This window comes from Cuculus canorus, chromosome 2, assembly GCF_017976375.1.
Source record: "Cuculus canorus isolate bCucCan1 chromosome 2, bCucCan1.pri, whole genome shotgun sequence".
Classification (NCBI taxonomy): domain Eukaryota; kingdom Metazoa; phylum Chordata; class Aves; order Cuculiformes; family Cuculidae; genus Cuculus; species Cuculus canorus.
In genome coordinates, this window is record NC_071402.1 from 90,032,382 (window position 1) to 90,050,075 (window position 17,694).

At 37.9% G+C, this 17,694-nt stretch overlaps 1 protein-coding gene across 3 annotated transcripts in view; it reads left to right on the forward strand.

Annotated features, from left to right (window-relative positions):
• CDYL (chromodomain Y like) overlaps positions 1 to 17,694 on the forward strand; it is a 106,163-nt gene that overhangs the window by 31,407 nt on the left and 57,062 nt on the right. The window lies entirely within an intron of this gene.

A 17,694-nucleotide genomic window follows, 5' to 3' on the forward strand; every position in this document is an offset into this window, starting at 1 on the left:
ATTATTAAAATGACAAATAATACTGCAAAACGTACTTCCATGGTCAGTTGTTTCCACCTTAAATCTACTAATCTTATCTGTCTAACTGAATTTCTCCAAATTTGGCTGCAACTTTTAATAGGATTTTTGGTTTTTAATGTCTTAATATTTTTTTTGAAGGAAGAACTTACTCCACATTGCTAGAACAACTCCCCTAATTTGTGACGGTATTTTGAGTTCTGTTTCCCTCCCTTTTTACATGAATCTACATGTTGCCCTTCATTGAAATATAGTCTGTTCGTGGTTACTACATCCAAGTATTAGTAAGTCAGTCTGATAATGTGAATGGACTATGCATCATGATATCCAAATATACCCTTATCCAAACTGATGGTTACATCTAAAACTGCAATAGTAAGCATTCCACTGTAAACATATATTGCCTTGGAAAAACCTCTGAGGAAAAAGGAAACACTGGTGAATCTGATCTTTTTTTTTTACTTTATTCTTTTTATTATTTTTTTTTAGAGGGGAGAAATGGAGATGTAGACTGCAAACTGGATGCCTTGGTCTACTCAGAATGGTGGCACTCTAAAAGCTGTGAAAGTGTGAGAGAGATCAGCACAACTTACACAGCAGTGCTTTGGGGTGTGAGGAGAGAGATTGAAACAGTTGTATTATGGCTAATAGCAGAAGAAAGCTTACACTGCTTCTAATACATGTGTACACTCATCAGAAAAGCTGCTGCCTTCATAATGTTAAGCTAAAAAAAAAAAGCAAAATAAAGGTGTGCTCTAGCAGTGGTTGTACTACGAAAGTGTCTCTCTCTAATACCCTGTTACAGGCTAGTAGGTAGGAAAGAAAGCATCCCATTATAAGTTAAGGTAACGTGAGCAGGGTGTCTCAAAGATGCATACACTCAGACGCATACAAAATCCTTTAGAAGAAATAAACCATTTTCCCCTAGGTTTCTTTTTGGAAGTGACACTTGCTGTTTGTGTATAGTGGAAACTGAAATTAAATTTCCCATTCATCAGTAACTTTATCCTTTAAGATTAAAGAGGAGACTGTTTCACTTCTCTTTCTCCTTACTCTAGTCAGATGTCACAGAGTTCAGAAAGCATCAAGAAGAATAATTTCATTTAGAAACTGACATCTGAATATCTGGATTAAAAAATACACGTGTATGCATGACTTAAATGATTTTCTAGTTTGGAAGCAGCCATGCATTGGGTTTTTTTTTTAAACATGGTTTGAAACATTTCTCTGAATGAAGATTCCAATCTGGCCCTTGAGTAATTGTTTCTAAATATGGGATGACAAGCTAAAATTACATTGTGTCTACTGAACAAAAATAAAAAATTTTAAGTAACTCTTCTTGGGTTTATGCTTCCTTGCAAAATGTTGTTTGTTTTCTGGATTGGGATCGCTTCATTTTTTCTTATCCTTTTGTTTAGTTGTTAGAGAGACAGACTTCTTTAAACTTCTAGTCAGGGTAAAGAATACACAGAATAAGAGACAAAGTCCCAATCCTTTGTTTTGATAATACATCGTACTTGATTACTGTGAAAAGACTGATGTCATAAACCAAATTATTAAAGATTTTAGATAGAAAAGCTTTTGGAGGAGACAGGTGTTTAAAAAATGGTGATATCCTTGTGTAATTGAAGACAGTTCAAAAACAAGAAGCAAAAGACAAACATATGCAAGCAAGGAATTGGAAATTTTTTACTTCATATACTTTACAGTATTCCATAAAAAGTAATTAATTAGTCTTTAAGAGTTGTAGATTATGAAATAAATTATCTTTTGTACTTTTTGTAATTATTTTCATGCATATAAACTCAGTATTCAGTCTTTAAAGTAATCTGCAAAAATTATGCATTCCTTCAGGTAACTTCCTGCTCTGGGGTAAATTTCCTTTGTGTTCATGACAAACCCATATAAACCATGATGTTATGGAACTGCGGCAATTTTCACTGTAATTCCACATTCTCATTATTCAAGAAAAGCTCATCGCTGGTGTATTTCCACTTACCTTTTTTTCTCCCTGCTCTGTCCCACTTCCATCACCGAAGTGCAGGATTACACAACAAACCAGCTGAAAACCAAAACATTTTTGGATGTATTTATTTTTAGGCAGATCCATTCACTACTTTAATTCATAACATTGCTACTTTTTGGAGAAGGAAGGAATCATCTGTGTTCTTCACAAAACAGAGCCAAGTTATTCCAGATTCAACAGCATGTGAAACAAAGGTGTTTGTTGTCATGGATTATCATTAAGAGAACAAAGGATTTTTTAAGACCTCATCTGTTGACGGGTAAAAACCTAATTCAGTCTTACATTCCTCCCAAAATGTTGCAAATGCATTACTAATGTGCCTTTAAAAAACAAATTTTAAAAAAAAAATTAGGAGGAAAGCACATTTTAAAAGGGGAAAGAAAGTTAAAGGATATTTAAATTTACCCAACAACTGTTTCCATGATTTCAGATTAAAAAATCCTTTTCACTTTGATGGCATGACTAATCTATAATGAAACGATACGATCAAAAAGCAATATAATAAAAAACATAGACTTAAAATCCAAGTGTAGATCAGTGAGATATGTCTTGGTGACTGATTAGTAATCATAAAAATAGCAAGGAAAAAGCTGAACCTATGGGTTACTCAAGTAGCAAGGTGTGAAAGATGCAGACTCTGAGCTACATGACAAAGTACAGCAGTTTGGACACAGTTTTGAGGACGCCCTTTTGCAAAATCATTAGTGGATTGCATTTAAATTTGTGCACTTATTTTAGAGATTCGGTTCTGTTCTCCGTAGCACTGCTGTAATAGTAAGAATAGCAATTAATTTAGTTTAATTTTTGAGCGACTGTAGAGATAAGATTAAATTCTGTGCTGAGCAGCAGTAATGATGCTAAAGTATTAAAAATACTATCAGAAAGTGTCACAAAAGGCCTTTTTGTGCAAACATCTTTTTTAAAGGTATGTTTTACAACACTTTTGAGTTAACCACTACCTAGTCTGAATTTACAGATAATAATGAACATTGCCTACAGATAACTAGATTAATTACCAGCACCTGAAAAAAGGGAAATTATCTATTTTAAAGAAGATCTTGAATTTGGAAGACTTTAAAAAAATATGACAGTTTCTAGAAAATGATGAAAAAGGAATTTGCGGTATAAATTCTTTAGATGCAGTATAGGTATGTAGTAATAAGCTAGGTATAATGACAAATGTGTAAAGAGAAAGCAACTTTCACCTGTCATTCAAGTCAAATTTGAAAGAAAATGAAATATGCTTCTCTATTTCAATGTTACTGTAACTGTATTTTGACAAAATAAGTTCAATGCCATATTCCTCAAATCTGGCTACTTGCTTCTAAGTAAATTATTTCTATTTTATGGAGGCAGGGATTACCAAGGCTAGAAACTTCGAAGACCAACATGCTAGACTTTATCTAAGCATTCCCTGAATTTCAGGGCTTCTTTGTCCGAAGAAACCGACTGGCATTACTTCTGTGGCAAAGGTATTTTGTGGGACAGTAGCTGCTTCGGAAGGGTAACTCTCCACTGCTGACAATTGTGATGATTGTTAATCAGTGCAGGCAGCTTGTAAATAATGCTTATGTTGCATTGTGAAGATAGTATCATGTGAATTTTTAAATTCTTATAGTGGCATTAGTTTGTATATCAGTTTCTTCAATAGAGAGAGGGCAACAATGCTAAGATGTTATATATTAAAAACAGGTCATCAGTAAAAAAGTGTTCACTCTTACAGTGTGTATTTAAACTGTAAATTTTTATTTAAACTGTACTTAAATGTGAAAAGGTATAGTGATGGGGAAAATAGGTGTTAATGTATTACATGCTCAAGGCTTGATTCTCCATACACACATTAGTGAGTTTGCCTATTTCATGAACAAAGAAGTGAGACAGTAATTTATTCTCTACAACCTATACCATACAGAAATAATAATTTGAGATCTGTCAGTGAACCTGTACACATAAGTAAAGCAAAAAAAAAGATTTGGTCATGATACCACAAACCACTGCGTAGATTAAAGGGAACACAATGATTTTTAATTTTTTAGAATATATAACCAATATTATTTTGCAAAGTGTTTTACAAATCACTTCTGTGTTGACACTAGTGAAAGGAGTAAGGGCTTAATATGCTGTTACAGCATAAAATGTTGAGCAAAATAATCCTCAAGACATTATTTGGAGGTCTTAATCCCACTATGATATGGGATTAGGAAAAGCACTACAAATAGCAGTATCAGATTTAGACAGGGACAAACACAGGGAAAGGAATAAAAAGCAACAGAGACTGAAGGAGATGGCATGAGAGAGGATATGTTTTCTTTTCCAAGAGCTACTCTTAAACAGATGAAGTGTTGCCTTAGAGGTGTTGCCTCACCTCTGTGCCTGGGAAGATCATGGAACAGATCCTCCTAGAAGCAATGCTAAAGCATGTGGAGGACAGAGGTGTTTAATGGCAGCTAGCATGGCTTCACTATGGGCAAATCCTGTTTGACTCACTTGGTGGCTTTCTATGATGGGGTAACTGCAGCAGTGGACACAGGTAAACTGACGGAAGTGATCTATCTGGACTTCTGTAAAGCCTTTGACACAGTCCCACACAATATCCTTCTCTCTAAATTGGAGAGATATGGATTCAATGAGTGGATGGTACGGTGGATAAGAAACTGGTTGGATGGTCATATTCAAAGAGTAGTGGTCAATGGCTCAAAGTCCAGATGGAGATCCATGACGAGTGGTGTCTCTCAGGGCTCTGTACTGGGACTGGTGCTGTTTAATGTCATTATCAATCATATTGACTGTGAGATAGAGTGCATTCTCAGCAAGTCTGAAGATGACACCAAGCTGAGTGGTGCAGTTGCCACACCAGAAGGACAGGATGTCATCCAGAGGGACCTGAACAGGCTGGAGAAGGGAGCCTGTGAGAACATCATGAAGTTCAACAAGGCCAAGTGTAAGGTCCTACCTCTGGGTCAGTTCAGTCCCCATTTTCAGTACATGATGGGGGATGATGTGATTGAGAGCAGTCCTGCAGAGAAGGACTTGGGGTGCTGGTCGATGAGAAGCTCAACATCAGCCAGCAATGTGTGCTTGCAGCCCAGAAGATGCTGGGCTGCATCAAAAGAAGCATGGCCAGCAAGTCAAGGGAAGTGATTCTGCCCCTCTATTCCTCTCTTGTGAGACCTCAACTGGAATACTGTGTCCGGTTCTGGAATCCTCAACATAAGAAGGATATGGAGCTTTTGGAACGGGTCCAGAGGAGGGCTACAAAGATGATCAGAGGGCTAGAGCTCCTTCCCTACGAGGACAGGCTGAGAGAGTTGGGCTTGTTCAGCCTGGAGAAGAGAAGTCTCAGAGGAGATCTTATAGCAACCTTCCAGTACCTGAACGGGACTTACAGGAAAGCTGGAGAAGGACTATTCATAAAGACTTGTGGTGATAAGATGAGGGTGAATGGGTATAAACTGGAGAGGGGCAGATATAGACTGGACAATAGGAAGAATTTCTTCACTATGAGAGTGGTGAGGCACTGGCACAGGTTGCCCAGGGAGGTTGTTGATGCCCCATCCCTGGAGGTGTTCAAGGCCAGGTTAGATGGGGCCTTGGGCAGCCTGATCTAGTGGGATGTCCCTGCCCATGGCAGGGGGATTGGAACTAGATGATATTTAAGGTCCCTTCCAACCCTAACTATTCTATGATTCTAAGCGAATACAGTGGGTGAGTGAGGATGCACGAAAAGCCAATACAGTACCCATATCGGGTGGAAAATAGAGAAAACTGCTTTCTTCTTCTACAAAACACCACATGGTCATTTACTTATAATAATTTTGTAGTAATAATAGAAAGTTGACAGGTTATTTTATATGACATCTCTGAAAAAAGAAAGACTTGTATTAAAGTAGAGATAAAAATTTGTGCCTGTAGAAAACTTTTGATCAAAAGCTTTTGATGATGGCCTATAATTGAAGTTGGAGTGCCATGACATTTTTGCCTAAATGAACATTTCAGACATGGTTCATTTTAGGTAAAACCTTTAGCTTCCCACAGCCTTTGAGGAGCACTGGCAAAATCTGCAAAACAAATAGTGTTTCTTTAATATCTGTGTTGTGATCATAAAGGCCATGGTTTTTAACTGTGCCATGGCTGCTTCATGCTACAGCAAATTTTGAGACATTTTCTGAGCAAAAGTAATGGGTAAGAAAAAGTGTTTTGAGTAACAAATAATGTTTTTTAGTTTATGACCTCATTCTGGAAACTGCATGTATTTTTCTTTATTTTACTTAATTCCAGAGGACAGTGAATAGAAGATTCTTCTGAAGGAGGTTTTTATATCTATATTACTTCACAAAATCTTGTTTGCCATGTAATAGAGAAGTTGCTGCTACCCAGCTTTTTTTATAAAAAGATCTGAATTATTGAAAAACAAGTTTAATTGCCACAACAGAGGCTGCTTTAGTGAAGCTGACATATTCCAAGCTTAAAACACTTTACTTTTCATAGTGTTTGTTGCCACTGTTAAATCATGAAGGATTTTGAGATTGTCCAACATGTTTTATCAACCAGCACCAAGGTAATCAAATTAGTATCAAGTGTCTGTTACTTTTAGAATGCTCATATGAACTGGTAGTGGATAGGATCAGTAAATAACAGAGCCTGAAACAGTGCATAAAACAACAGAAGAAAAAACTTGTAGGCATCAGTCCCTTTGATTCAGGACTTGTAGTATCAATATAATGTGTTATGTTGAATGACTGTTGATGTGATGTTAAAAAGTATGTATCATCCCTAAAGCGTTAGATAGATTTCAGGAAAAGCATAATTATAGGAAATTTATTTTCAAACGAATTACGCTAGAAGGAGTTGTATGAATGTTAAAAACAGCAATACAGCGTAGGCTAGTTTATTTCTGATTGGCATATTTGAAGGATGAAGTGATGGGGCTTAGGAGCCCTTTAAAGTTACAAATATTAGTGAAAAGAGAAAGTCATTTGAACACATAGTTTATTGCAAAATTTGTACTGCTAATGTGCCTTGTGCAAGCCTAGTAAAAAGTGAATTTTGTGCAAAGATCACAAACTTATTTCTGTGTATTCCGAAGTTGTTTTTTGTTAGGAAGGTCTACATGAGAAGAACTTTATAAAACTCCCCTGTTTTTATGAATAAACTTTCAAACCTTGCAAGATGGAAGAATCTTTGCAAGCACGGTTGCCAGCAACCCCACCATTTGTACCCCACAGCTGAGCTCCAAAAGAAAATGGGAGACTGTAGTCATTGAAGCTGCAGTGGTATTAAGTAAGAAACAAGAATTTAGATTCAGCCTAAAAGCTGGGGAAACAGAGGGACTGGAGACCTAAAACAGAGGAATGCCTTTTTCCAGCTGGGAAAATAGTTCATCTACTAATACATTCTATGGAGAAACAGAATGCCAGAACTAAGAGGCAGCTGTGCAGTACAGGGGTGGATTAATTAGGGGAAATTTCCATATCACGAGCTTTTCTAGATGGGATTAGATCAAGAGAGAAGTGACTGGGGACCTGTGCTCATACGGCATGTTCTTCTAGGATGTGTTGGAATTGTGGTAAGGAATAGAAATTTGAATGGTTGGACTCGACGATCCTAGACCTCTGCTCCAACTTAGTGATTCTATGAAAGAGCTAGTAAATAATGCTGTTCCTAACTATGATCTGGAATTGTTTAGTGTGTTTTTCCCTTATTTGAAAAGAAATATGCTGTTATGGTCTTGTATCCAGCAGCTAAATTCTGCCTTGCTGAAGTAATCTGTTGGTGCAAGGGTGAGAGAAGGTGGTAGGAGGCTGCAAGTCTGTATTGTGCCTTCTTGGAAGCAGTGATTCCAGAGAAAGCTGTTGCTACTATCTTTATTTAGGACAAGCATATCACGACCTCTAAGAGAAAAAAAGGATGAAGAGACTGCTACTGCATAAGCTTCTAAGAGCTTATATGAGGTCTGCATCCCTTCTTTCATCAAGTGATCTACAGTAGCAAACTCATGTCACTGTCCCTTCTGCAAGCAGTAGACTGCCAAAAAGCCTTATTTGGTGTTGGTAGATAAAAGTGTTATTGTAGAATTAAGTGAAATTTGATAAATTAAGTACAGCATACCAAGCTGACCCTTCAACTGTCCTGTGATTTTCTTTTACTTGCTCCTCCTTCTGGTTACAGTTCCCATTTCTGAAGTTTGCTTAGCCGTGAGTGTTCTTTAACATAATTTGGAGTGTGATTTTGCTGTGACATACTCCCACCTCAAGACACCCTTTTTAGATAAAATGTTTTGAATCCTTATCAGACACTTGTCTTTATGGAGTCTTTGTCATTGAGCACTGTTGAAGGTTCAGTTACTCCTGCTTTGAAAGAAAAGGTCTGTAGTCTTTACGCTTAATGTTGACAAATTTTTCATCTGCTACTCTATGTTTTTCTAGCGGAAGGATAGAGTGACAATATTTTGTTTGCTGTGTCCTCTAAATAACTAGTAGTTAAGCTGTTGAATCTCTTACTGTGAGGTAGCTTTAATTTATTACTGTATTTCCCCAAAATACCATGTCCCAAAACATAGTCATCTTTGGCTGAGAGTTTTGTCTTTCTTGTTGCCAGAGGTGCCAATAGTACATATACATTTGAGTTTTCTGTAATGTGTTTTTTCTTTGGGATAGTGTTGCTTGTGCCAAGTTTAATTGAGCTGACAAGGGAGAGTGGCCTCCTGGACCTGCTGTTTGTGAACAGAAAAGGCCTTGTGGGGGATGTGACGATTGGAGGACACCTGGGACAAAGCGATCATGAGATGATAGGGTTTTCAGTTCTAGGTGAGATGAAGAAGGGGATTAGCAAAACAGTCATATTAAACTTCCAGAGGGCAGACTTTATACTGTTCAGAAGGCTGGTTGGCAAAGTCCCATGGGAGACAGTCCTTCAGGGCAAGGGAGCCCATGAGTGCTGGGAGCTCTTAAAAAATGAAATCCTAGCAGCTCAGGAGCAAGCCATCCCCATGTTCTGGAAAAGGAGCCAGCAGGGGAAAAAACCAGCTTGGTTGAGAAGGGAGATCTTGAGAGGCATCAAAAAGAAGAGGAATGTCTATGAGCTTTGGAAGAAGGGACAGGCGTCTTGGGTAGACTACAGGGAGGAAGTGAGATTGTGGAGGGAAAAAATCAGGAGGGTAAGGCCCAAATAGAAATCAAACTGTCTAAGTCTGTGAAAGATAATAAAAAATCTTTCTACAAATATATTAACAAGAAAAGGAGGACTAGGGAGAATATTCAGTCCCTATTGGATGCAGAAGGAACAACAGTGACAAGGGATGAAAACAAGGCTGAGGTACTTCATGATAACACTCAAGATCACCTGTTCCATGACTTTCTCCAGCACTGAGGTCAGACTGACAGGCCTGTAGTTCCCTGGATCCTCCCTGCAACCCTTCTTGTAGATGGGCACAACATCAGACAGCCTCCAGTCCAGTGCAACTTCCCCAGTCAGCCAGGACCACTGGAAGATGATGTAAACGGGTTTGGAAAGGACATCAGCCAGTTCCTTTAATACTCTCAGGTGGATCCCATCTGGCCCCACAGACTTGTGGGTGTCTAGCCAGGCAAGCAAGTCTCTAATCACCTGCTCTTGGATCATGGGAGCCTCATTCTGCTCCTCTAACTCCTGGGTTTGTACACAGGGGGAACAACTTCCCTTACAATTAAAGACTGAGGCAAAGAAGGCCAATGGCATCTTGGCTTGTATCAGAAACGGTGTGACCAGCAGTTCCAGGGAGGTTATTCTCCCTCTGTACTCAGCAGTGATGAGACCGCACCTTGAATACTGTGTTCAATTCTGGGCCCCTCACCACAAGAAGGATGTTGAGGCTCTGCAGTGTGTTCAGAGAGGAGCAACGAAGCTGGTGAGGGGGCTGGAGAACAAGTCTTATGAGGAGCGGTTGAGAGAGCTGGGTTTGTTTAGCCTGGAGAAGAGGAGGCTGTGGGGAGACCTTATTGGTCTCTACAACTACCTGAAAGGAGATTGCAGAGAGGAGGGAGCTGGCCTTTTCTCCCAAGTGACAGGGGACAAGACAAGGGGGAATGGCCTGAAGCTCTCCCAGGGGAGGTTCAGGCTGGACATCGGGAAAAAATTTTTCATGGAAAGGGGCATTAGGCACTGGAACAGGCTGTCCAGGGAGGTGGTTGAGTCACCATCCCTGGAGGTGTTTAAGGGACGGGTGGATGAGGTGCTGAGGGGCATGTTTTCGGGAGTGTTAGGAATGGTTGGACTCGATGACCCAGTGGGTCCCTTCCAACCTAGTGATTCTATGATTCTAAGTTTGGGACCTGTCCTTGCAGTGACTGGAGTGGAGAGATACTAACAACAGAATTTGACAAATGCAGATGGAATATTTACCTCTGAGAGAAAAAAGATCCGGGATTTACTTCTTGGGACATAGCTTTTACAAATACTTGTAAAAGTATTTGTAAAAGAGTTTGGAATTGTATGTGTGAGTGATGCTGAGATCTTCTAGTAATTAGCTATGAGAAAATTTCTAATAATTTAATAACACAGTAATACTTACGTAATAGCTTTGCCTGCCCAAAATGCATATCTTAAATCAAATGCTAGTAGTTTTTAATAGTTTCTTCTGATTGGGGTCATTTTCATTTAAGAAGATAAGCCTCTTTGATGCTACTTGTTCTTATTTCAAAAGGAGGAAAATTGTGCCTATTTGTTAAGAATACATTGTTGCAGATATTTTTTTATAGTCAGTATTTGTAGACGTATTAGCAGCTTTTTATGTAATTTTTTTCTGCTTTTATACAAAATAGAAAGTGTGTCTGTCTTATCTTTTTGTAAATAAAAGGTTAAAATAGTTATGAACAGACAGTTGATGAGAGTAATATTTTTCTAACTATTTTGGAAGAGAGATAACTAATTAGGGTAGAGCAGTTGATAAATTCTTCAGTAGATTATAACTTGCATCGCAACTTGCTGCGATTATTTCTATGTAAATTTTTTTCTAGAAAGATCGGTGGTGCTGACATTTTAACATCAATCATCAATGGTGACTTGTGAGGAAGTAAATCTCAGGCAAACTATTTCTTAGTGAGTTAATTCTCTAAAGTGAAGTGACTGTGTCACAGGCTCTGCCTCATCATCTATTCCTCTTGTGTCCTCTATGAAGAAGGTTTCTTACTAAGATCTTTTTTCTGATTTATGATTTACTGAAACATATAGTTCACAAAGAGTTGCAGGTGTAGTGATACTCAGTTTGTTGAATGTAAGTACCAGGCATAAAACTTCCTAAAGTGGCTTTTCGGGAGGTGGCTGTGCAGCCAGGCATGGCAAGCACCACAGCTGTGATTCCCTGGAACCATTGGTGTTGATGAGAATGCAGTAATTAAATCATTTTGTCTACTGTCTTTGTTAAGACTGTGGAAGGATATAAACCATAAAGTTGATGATAAATTATGAGCTTGACTGAGACAATTGTATTTTTATAGGCAACTTGATTAGAAATTTATACAGAGGTCAAATTAAAACTTTCATTATGACCTGCAGGCCAGTATATTAATTGAATATTGCGGATAGCCACAAAGTTAGCTTTTGCATGACTTGTGCCCAGGAATCCTAAAAGAACAGACAGTCTTTGATTGAAATAAAGCTTGGTAAAGAGAGAAATCTTAGTATTTGTTTTAGCACAGTTATTTAATTTTTGGAAGGAAGGTTGAGATATACAGTTCTTTTCATCACACTGCTAGTGTGAAAGACCACTAGAAGTGTATTAGCACTTTACGTGACTCCTGTTCATACACTTAAATGTGTTCTAGCTTCACTGCACACACTGCTTCCTCAAAAGGAGGCTGGGAGTGGCTGCAGGTTGTAGAGCAATGATGCTTTATGAACTCATCCTGCTGGTTCCAGTTGCCAGAAGACAGTGAAATGGGTAAGCTCTGTGTTGGCAGGCCTTGGGCCAGATTAGGTGTCCTCCCTCATCCCAGAGTTGCCGTAAAAGTAACACAAAAGCTGTGTCATCTGCTTTAGCTAATTTGACAGAAAGGCAACAATCTGACCACATCTGATCCATGTTTATTTTGTACAGCCCTGGCTTCCAGAACAATGTACATGTAATACAGTTGTCATCATAGCCAGAGAGTTGTGGCCCATATAGACACTCTGGCCAGTCACACCATTAAGGATGCAGCAGCACAGTTTACAACAGTTCATCGACTGTTAATCCAATCACTCTGTCCTGCTAATCAAATCAGTCAGCTCCAGGAGCATGAGGCAGCAGAGTTACATTCACTCCCAGGCTAACGCGAATGGAGCAATGTGGAGCTGCAGTGAAGACAAACCCTAGGATTTATCTGATATCCTAGTGTAATTTTTAATGATATTCCAATTTAAACCATACTATACTATGATTTTGGTGTTCTGAATGTACGCACATCAAGCTGTTAAAATTTACCTGCTGGTATTCACTGCAGTGAGCAATGCTATGAACTGGCATCAAGTCATAGTATTGGAAATCATATGTTTTCTGATAAAATGTGCACTCTGAAGATTTTAATGCACGTTTAGCATGCCTTCAGGACATCCTCTTCAATTTCTTTTTTTTTAATAACTGTCATTTCCAAACTACTTTCTCCTTTTACTTTAAGCACAATTTGGCACTTGAACTATTTTCATGTGCTGTATGCTTCTATATGTTAGTAGTATTCGATTGCGTAGGAAGCATTTGTTTTATTTACAGTAAGAAGTATTTGAATACTGTTTATCATTGACATCTGTAAGATTTTAGTAAATAGAGGATGTAGTAATTCATAAACTTTGCTGATTGCTAATGGGTGATCACTTAGGTCTCATTCATGCATGGAACAGTTTCCGGTTTAACCAAAGGTTGAATGTTCAAATGTTGCACATACATGTATGTAAGACTTGCATTTATTCTAACTTCAGTCTCTGAATTGTGGAATGTCTGCAGTAGTAATTTGCCTCAGTTGGAGAAAATCAGTAGAGTGAAGCAGTTGGTGCTGTGACCCCCAGCTCTACACATCCTGCTGCGCAACAGTTTTATTTTGGACTAGATTCTGTGGAGCCTGTCAGGATCAAATATCCATGCCATAACATGTGTTGAAACTGTTCAGAGCTGTTATTTGCTTAGACCTGTGTGCCCCCTTAGGTGCTGAAGCATAACAGATAACACCATTGCATTGATAACACCATTTCCATTTTATATTTCTCCATAAAGAATCTACATCACTTATACAAAAAACTGGTCTGTGAAAAAAACATTGCACAGTATGTGGGAGTAGTGTGAGGGGCGAAAAGGATTTGCTTCTAAATTGCAGTATTGCTCTGAACCAAAGCACTAGTGTAAACATAGCCCTCAGCTAACAAGGCCTTTTCCTACATTTTTCAGACAACAGATAGATTGTGAAGTCAAATAGATTCTATTATGTTAACTGTAAATTAATTTAGCCTGACAGGAATGTGAGGACAGAGAGGAACACCATGGGAATGCAAAATGGATTTATGATAAACAAGGCAGCAGTCACTGAATATTTGCATGCTTACTTATATGTTTATTTTGTTAATTCTGTTTTTTTTGTTCCCTCCTCAACAGCTGTATCTTTAGTTTAATCTCTTCAAATCTTCTGTTAAATTAAAGTAGGATCTTTTATATACATTTATATATAACATATGTATGCACACACAGAGACTTATTTAGAGTGTACAGATGTGCTCAATTTACAACTCTTTGGACTTGAGAACATCCTTTTGAATTTCACCCCTACTTTGATTGACCTGAACGAAAGCTCTTGCACTGTGGATGAAGATTGCATGCCCTTTTTCTGAGTGTAGTAGAACAAAGAGCTTACTGTACCTGTCCTGCCCATGGATGTTTGTTGTCCCATCTTGGAAGTTGCAGTCCTCTTAGATGTGTCAGAAAATACCACATATGTGGCTGTTCCCCAAACCAGTTATTTCAGGATGCCTACATAAGCTCAGTTATTCTTAATATCTAAACCAGGTCACTTTGACAGAACTACATTAGGGAATAATTAATTACACAAAAAGTTGTGCTGACAGGTGGGGAGGAGCTGCTGTCTTTGAGCACAGGACAGGGAGGAGCAGTCACAGTGTTGCTGTTTGGCTACAGCTGTTCCAGGTGAGAACAGCACTTTGACCTGTAACCTTACCTTGTTCTTGTCAGCTTTTTTTTAAAAAAATAATTATAAATATAGTATATTTTGTTAATAAAAGCAATTAAAATCAAAGTATCTGCTTCTTCAGGGAGAGAAAGCAAACATGAAGTGATTGTCATCACACACATGGAAAGGAATTTACCATTTTACAGACAGGAAATCTCAGATATAATTATGGTGTAGGGGATAGTAATTTGGACACTCCACTGTTGGATTATACCTCTGAGCAGTGTGTTGTTTTTCTGTCAGTTTTCCTGTGGGTTGAGTATTTTAATGTTATTGATTAATACCCCATGTGGGGAAAGCGATAAATTATCATGCTAAAATAAACTGGGAGATGTTATCTATTGCCACCCAGATAGTTTGCCTTATAACTTTCCTTCACACTTGTTTAATCTTTTTATCCTTTTGATATAATTCTCCTTTTTGTTTGGGCTCTTCCATAACTTTTGAAAACTAACCATTACCAGCAAGTCATGGCAGTACAGAACCTTTTAATTACTAAAAACAAGTATTACCCTGTGGCAGAAGGCATTGGACAATGTACAAATGGTAGTTGGCACGGACTAGCTCTCACCAGCATTTCTGACGTGGTCATGGCTAAGGATGTGGTCTAGCTCTTACCCTGCTGCCTAGAGGCACTCTGCCAGTTTTTAACTCTGAACACACTCTGCATAACATCAGAAAAGCATCAGCTTAGCTCCAAGGTAACAATAGTGGAGTGACAAGCAATACTGACCAGGTAGATGTTGCCTAGTTGCTCCAACAGGTTAGCAGTACCATCAAACCGTATTGTAACAGGTGTTTCGGGAAGTAGTAACGTAGACTCCCCAGTTGTGTTTTGTTTTCATTTTAATAATTGGATGTAAGCTGTTAGTATCATCTAACACAAGACTTTGAGGTGTTTTGCATTATATTTCATGTCATGTCACTGCTGTATATCGGAGTAGAAATGAATGACTTGGGCAAGCTTTCTTTTCCAGTAGGAAAAGAGAAGTACAAATTTGCGATTTCTGTTTTGGCCGTGAAATCATGTTTAAACAGCTAGTTCAGGATGAATATTCCTGTTCTATACCCAAACCCTCTGTACATTGTGGAAGTGCTCCAGTTTCCTCTTCACAAATCTGAATGAGAAACACATAGGTATTTGTTATCGCCAGCAAAGGTACTGAAGGAAAATATTCCTGAGACATTTTTCAAGGGGTCTTAGGGAACTTAAACTTAATCAAGCAGAGGCAATCAAAAAATTCCATTACTAAAGCGCTAGAGCCACATGATAAATTGTGCATCACAGGTTAATTGGAATAAATTTTGTGTTGTAAATACAATAGAAATAAGATGTCTTCTAGAAGAATTAAAAGGTTAGGAGAAAATTCTCCTTTTAAGCAAAAAGAGCAATGCCAAAGTAGGCTTTCTTGCAGATTTGGACAATAGAGCTAAATATAATGGTTTTCTTTATGCATTTCTGTTTGCTCTATAAATCATCAGGTTGGGAATGGATTTTTGTGTCTTCTGTTCCAGAGTTCATCTGTTATCTCTGCAAGGTGTCTGGTTTTTTTGATGAGAGGGATGGTTTCCTACTTGGAAAGAGCATGTCCTTAATGGGTGGTCTTTCAGTACTGAAAGACATTAGTAGAACTTCGTGCCCAGTAATCAGTGTTGTTTGTTACAAAGATTTCCTGGTAGAAAATAAAAATACCTTGCCAGGAGTAGAGGTCTTTCTCTGAGAATCATGTTTTTCAAATCTATTTTAGAAGGTCAAGAGAAGCAAGACTATAGCGCTAAATAACTGCTTTTTTGACAAGTTATCAAGTTTAATTCATGAGTTTGTTCTTATATTTAATTTAACATTCTGGCTTAATACTTAAAGGTATTTTACTCAGCCTCTGCTAAAAAAAAATTGAAGGCATATTTTTCCATAATGACTTTCTTATTTGGGGTAGCATTTTTTTAAGATGTTCTTAAAAGATGTTCTTTTCATGGGAAAAACATAGTTTCATTTTTCTGGCTGCATATTTTTTTAAGTCCAGTGACTACTAAAAATTGAAATTATCAGAATAAAAATAGGTTTTATGTATTTTAACATTTTAAATAATATTTGGACAATTTATATTGTATTACTGTACAAAATTTATTGAATTGTACAACTGAATTGGGGTTTTTAAGCCGTATGCAAACACAGCTGTGTGACATCCTTATGAAAGGACAGCATAGTACAACACCTGCAGGGTATCACATGAAGTTGTACAATGTATAGCTGTAATGCTGCTGAGATTATAATAATAGTAATCATTTAACCTCACTGCTGAAAACCAAGCAGTCGATTATGATAACATTCTACATACAAAACTGATACACACTGTTGAGAGGATCTGTTGCCAGGAGTCATGTGATTCAGTAATGAATCACATAGCATATGTGTTCCATACGTTCCAATATTTTCCTTCCATCCTTTCAAATTGTTCTGTTGATGTTCCATTTGGTTAATGAACTCCAGTAAATGTTACCGCTCTTCAGAGGTTCGTCTAGGGATGTGTGATCTTAGCTTACCTGAGAGGTCTGTGTTCATAAGTGGATAGGAGTTAAATTAATAAGCGATAGTCATATGTCATTTCATCCCTGCCCACCTCCCTTTTTTTCTTTAATAATCGAAAGGAAGATAGAGATCAGGAAGAAAGCTGTGTTGGTCCTATAACTGAAATGAAGTGGACTGAAGGATTTAGCCAAAGGATCAACCTGAATAGGAAAAATGAAATAAAAAGAAATCCCAAGATTAGACTTGCGCTTGCATCTCTTCTTCTGTAAAAGAATTCCCTTTCTGCAGGGCTAACACAACTGGCATGAGTTTTGGTACAAGGCATGAGCCTCTGTCCCTGCAGCTGCTGCTGTCTGCCCTGTCTGCTTCACCCTACTGCCTGAATTCCTCTAGCCTGTGGGTCCCACGTGCAGTTGTAGCATGTGCATGCTTAATACTTGTGACATAAATATGATCTCTATTTGCAGATAAGTGAGGCATGGTAATTTGTTCAAGTATGTGTATCAGACTGGCCAAAACAAGTTCTCTGTTTTCATAAGAACAGCCTTTAAAAAAATATCTTCTGTATTTGCCCGTATTTTTGAGCTGTACTTCGTTGAGGTAGCTAAAGGATATCTCACTGTAAGTAATAGATTCTTGAATAGGCCTTATGCTAAGCAAGGAAATTATTCAAACAATATCAAATTGATAAGTTTTTAAGGTAAACAACCTGTGTTTATACAGGATATTTAAATATGATCTCTATATTCAGAGAGAGAAATTGCATCCACTTTGAAGCCGATGTCAAAACTTTGTTGGGGCCAGTGCTGACTGTCAACTGTAATGTGTCATGTTCAGATTCTTGTGCATGCAAAATACTTATTGAAGGACAATTTGGTCATTTTATAACATATTTTATGAGATGGAACTAACAATCTGAAGTTTAAAGAGAGTGA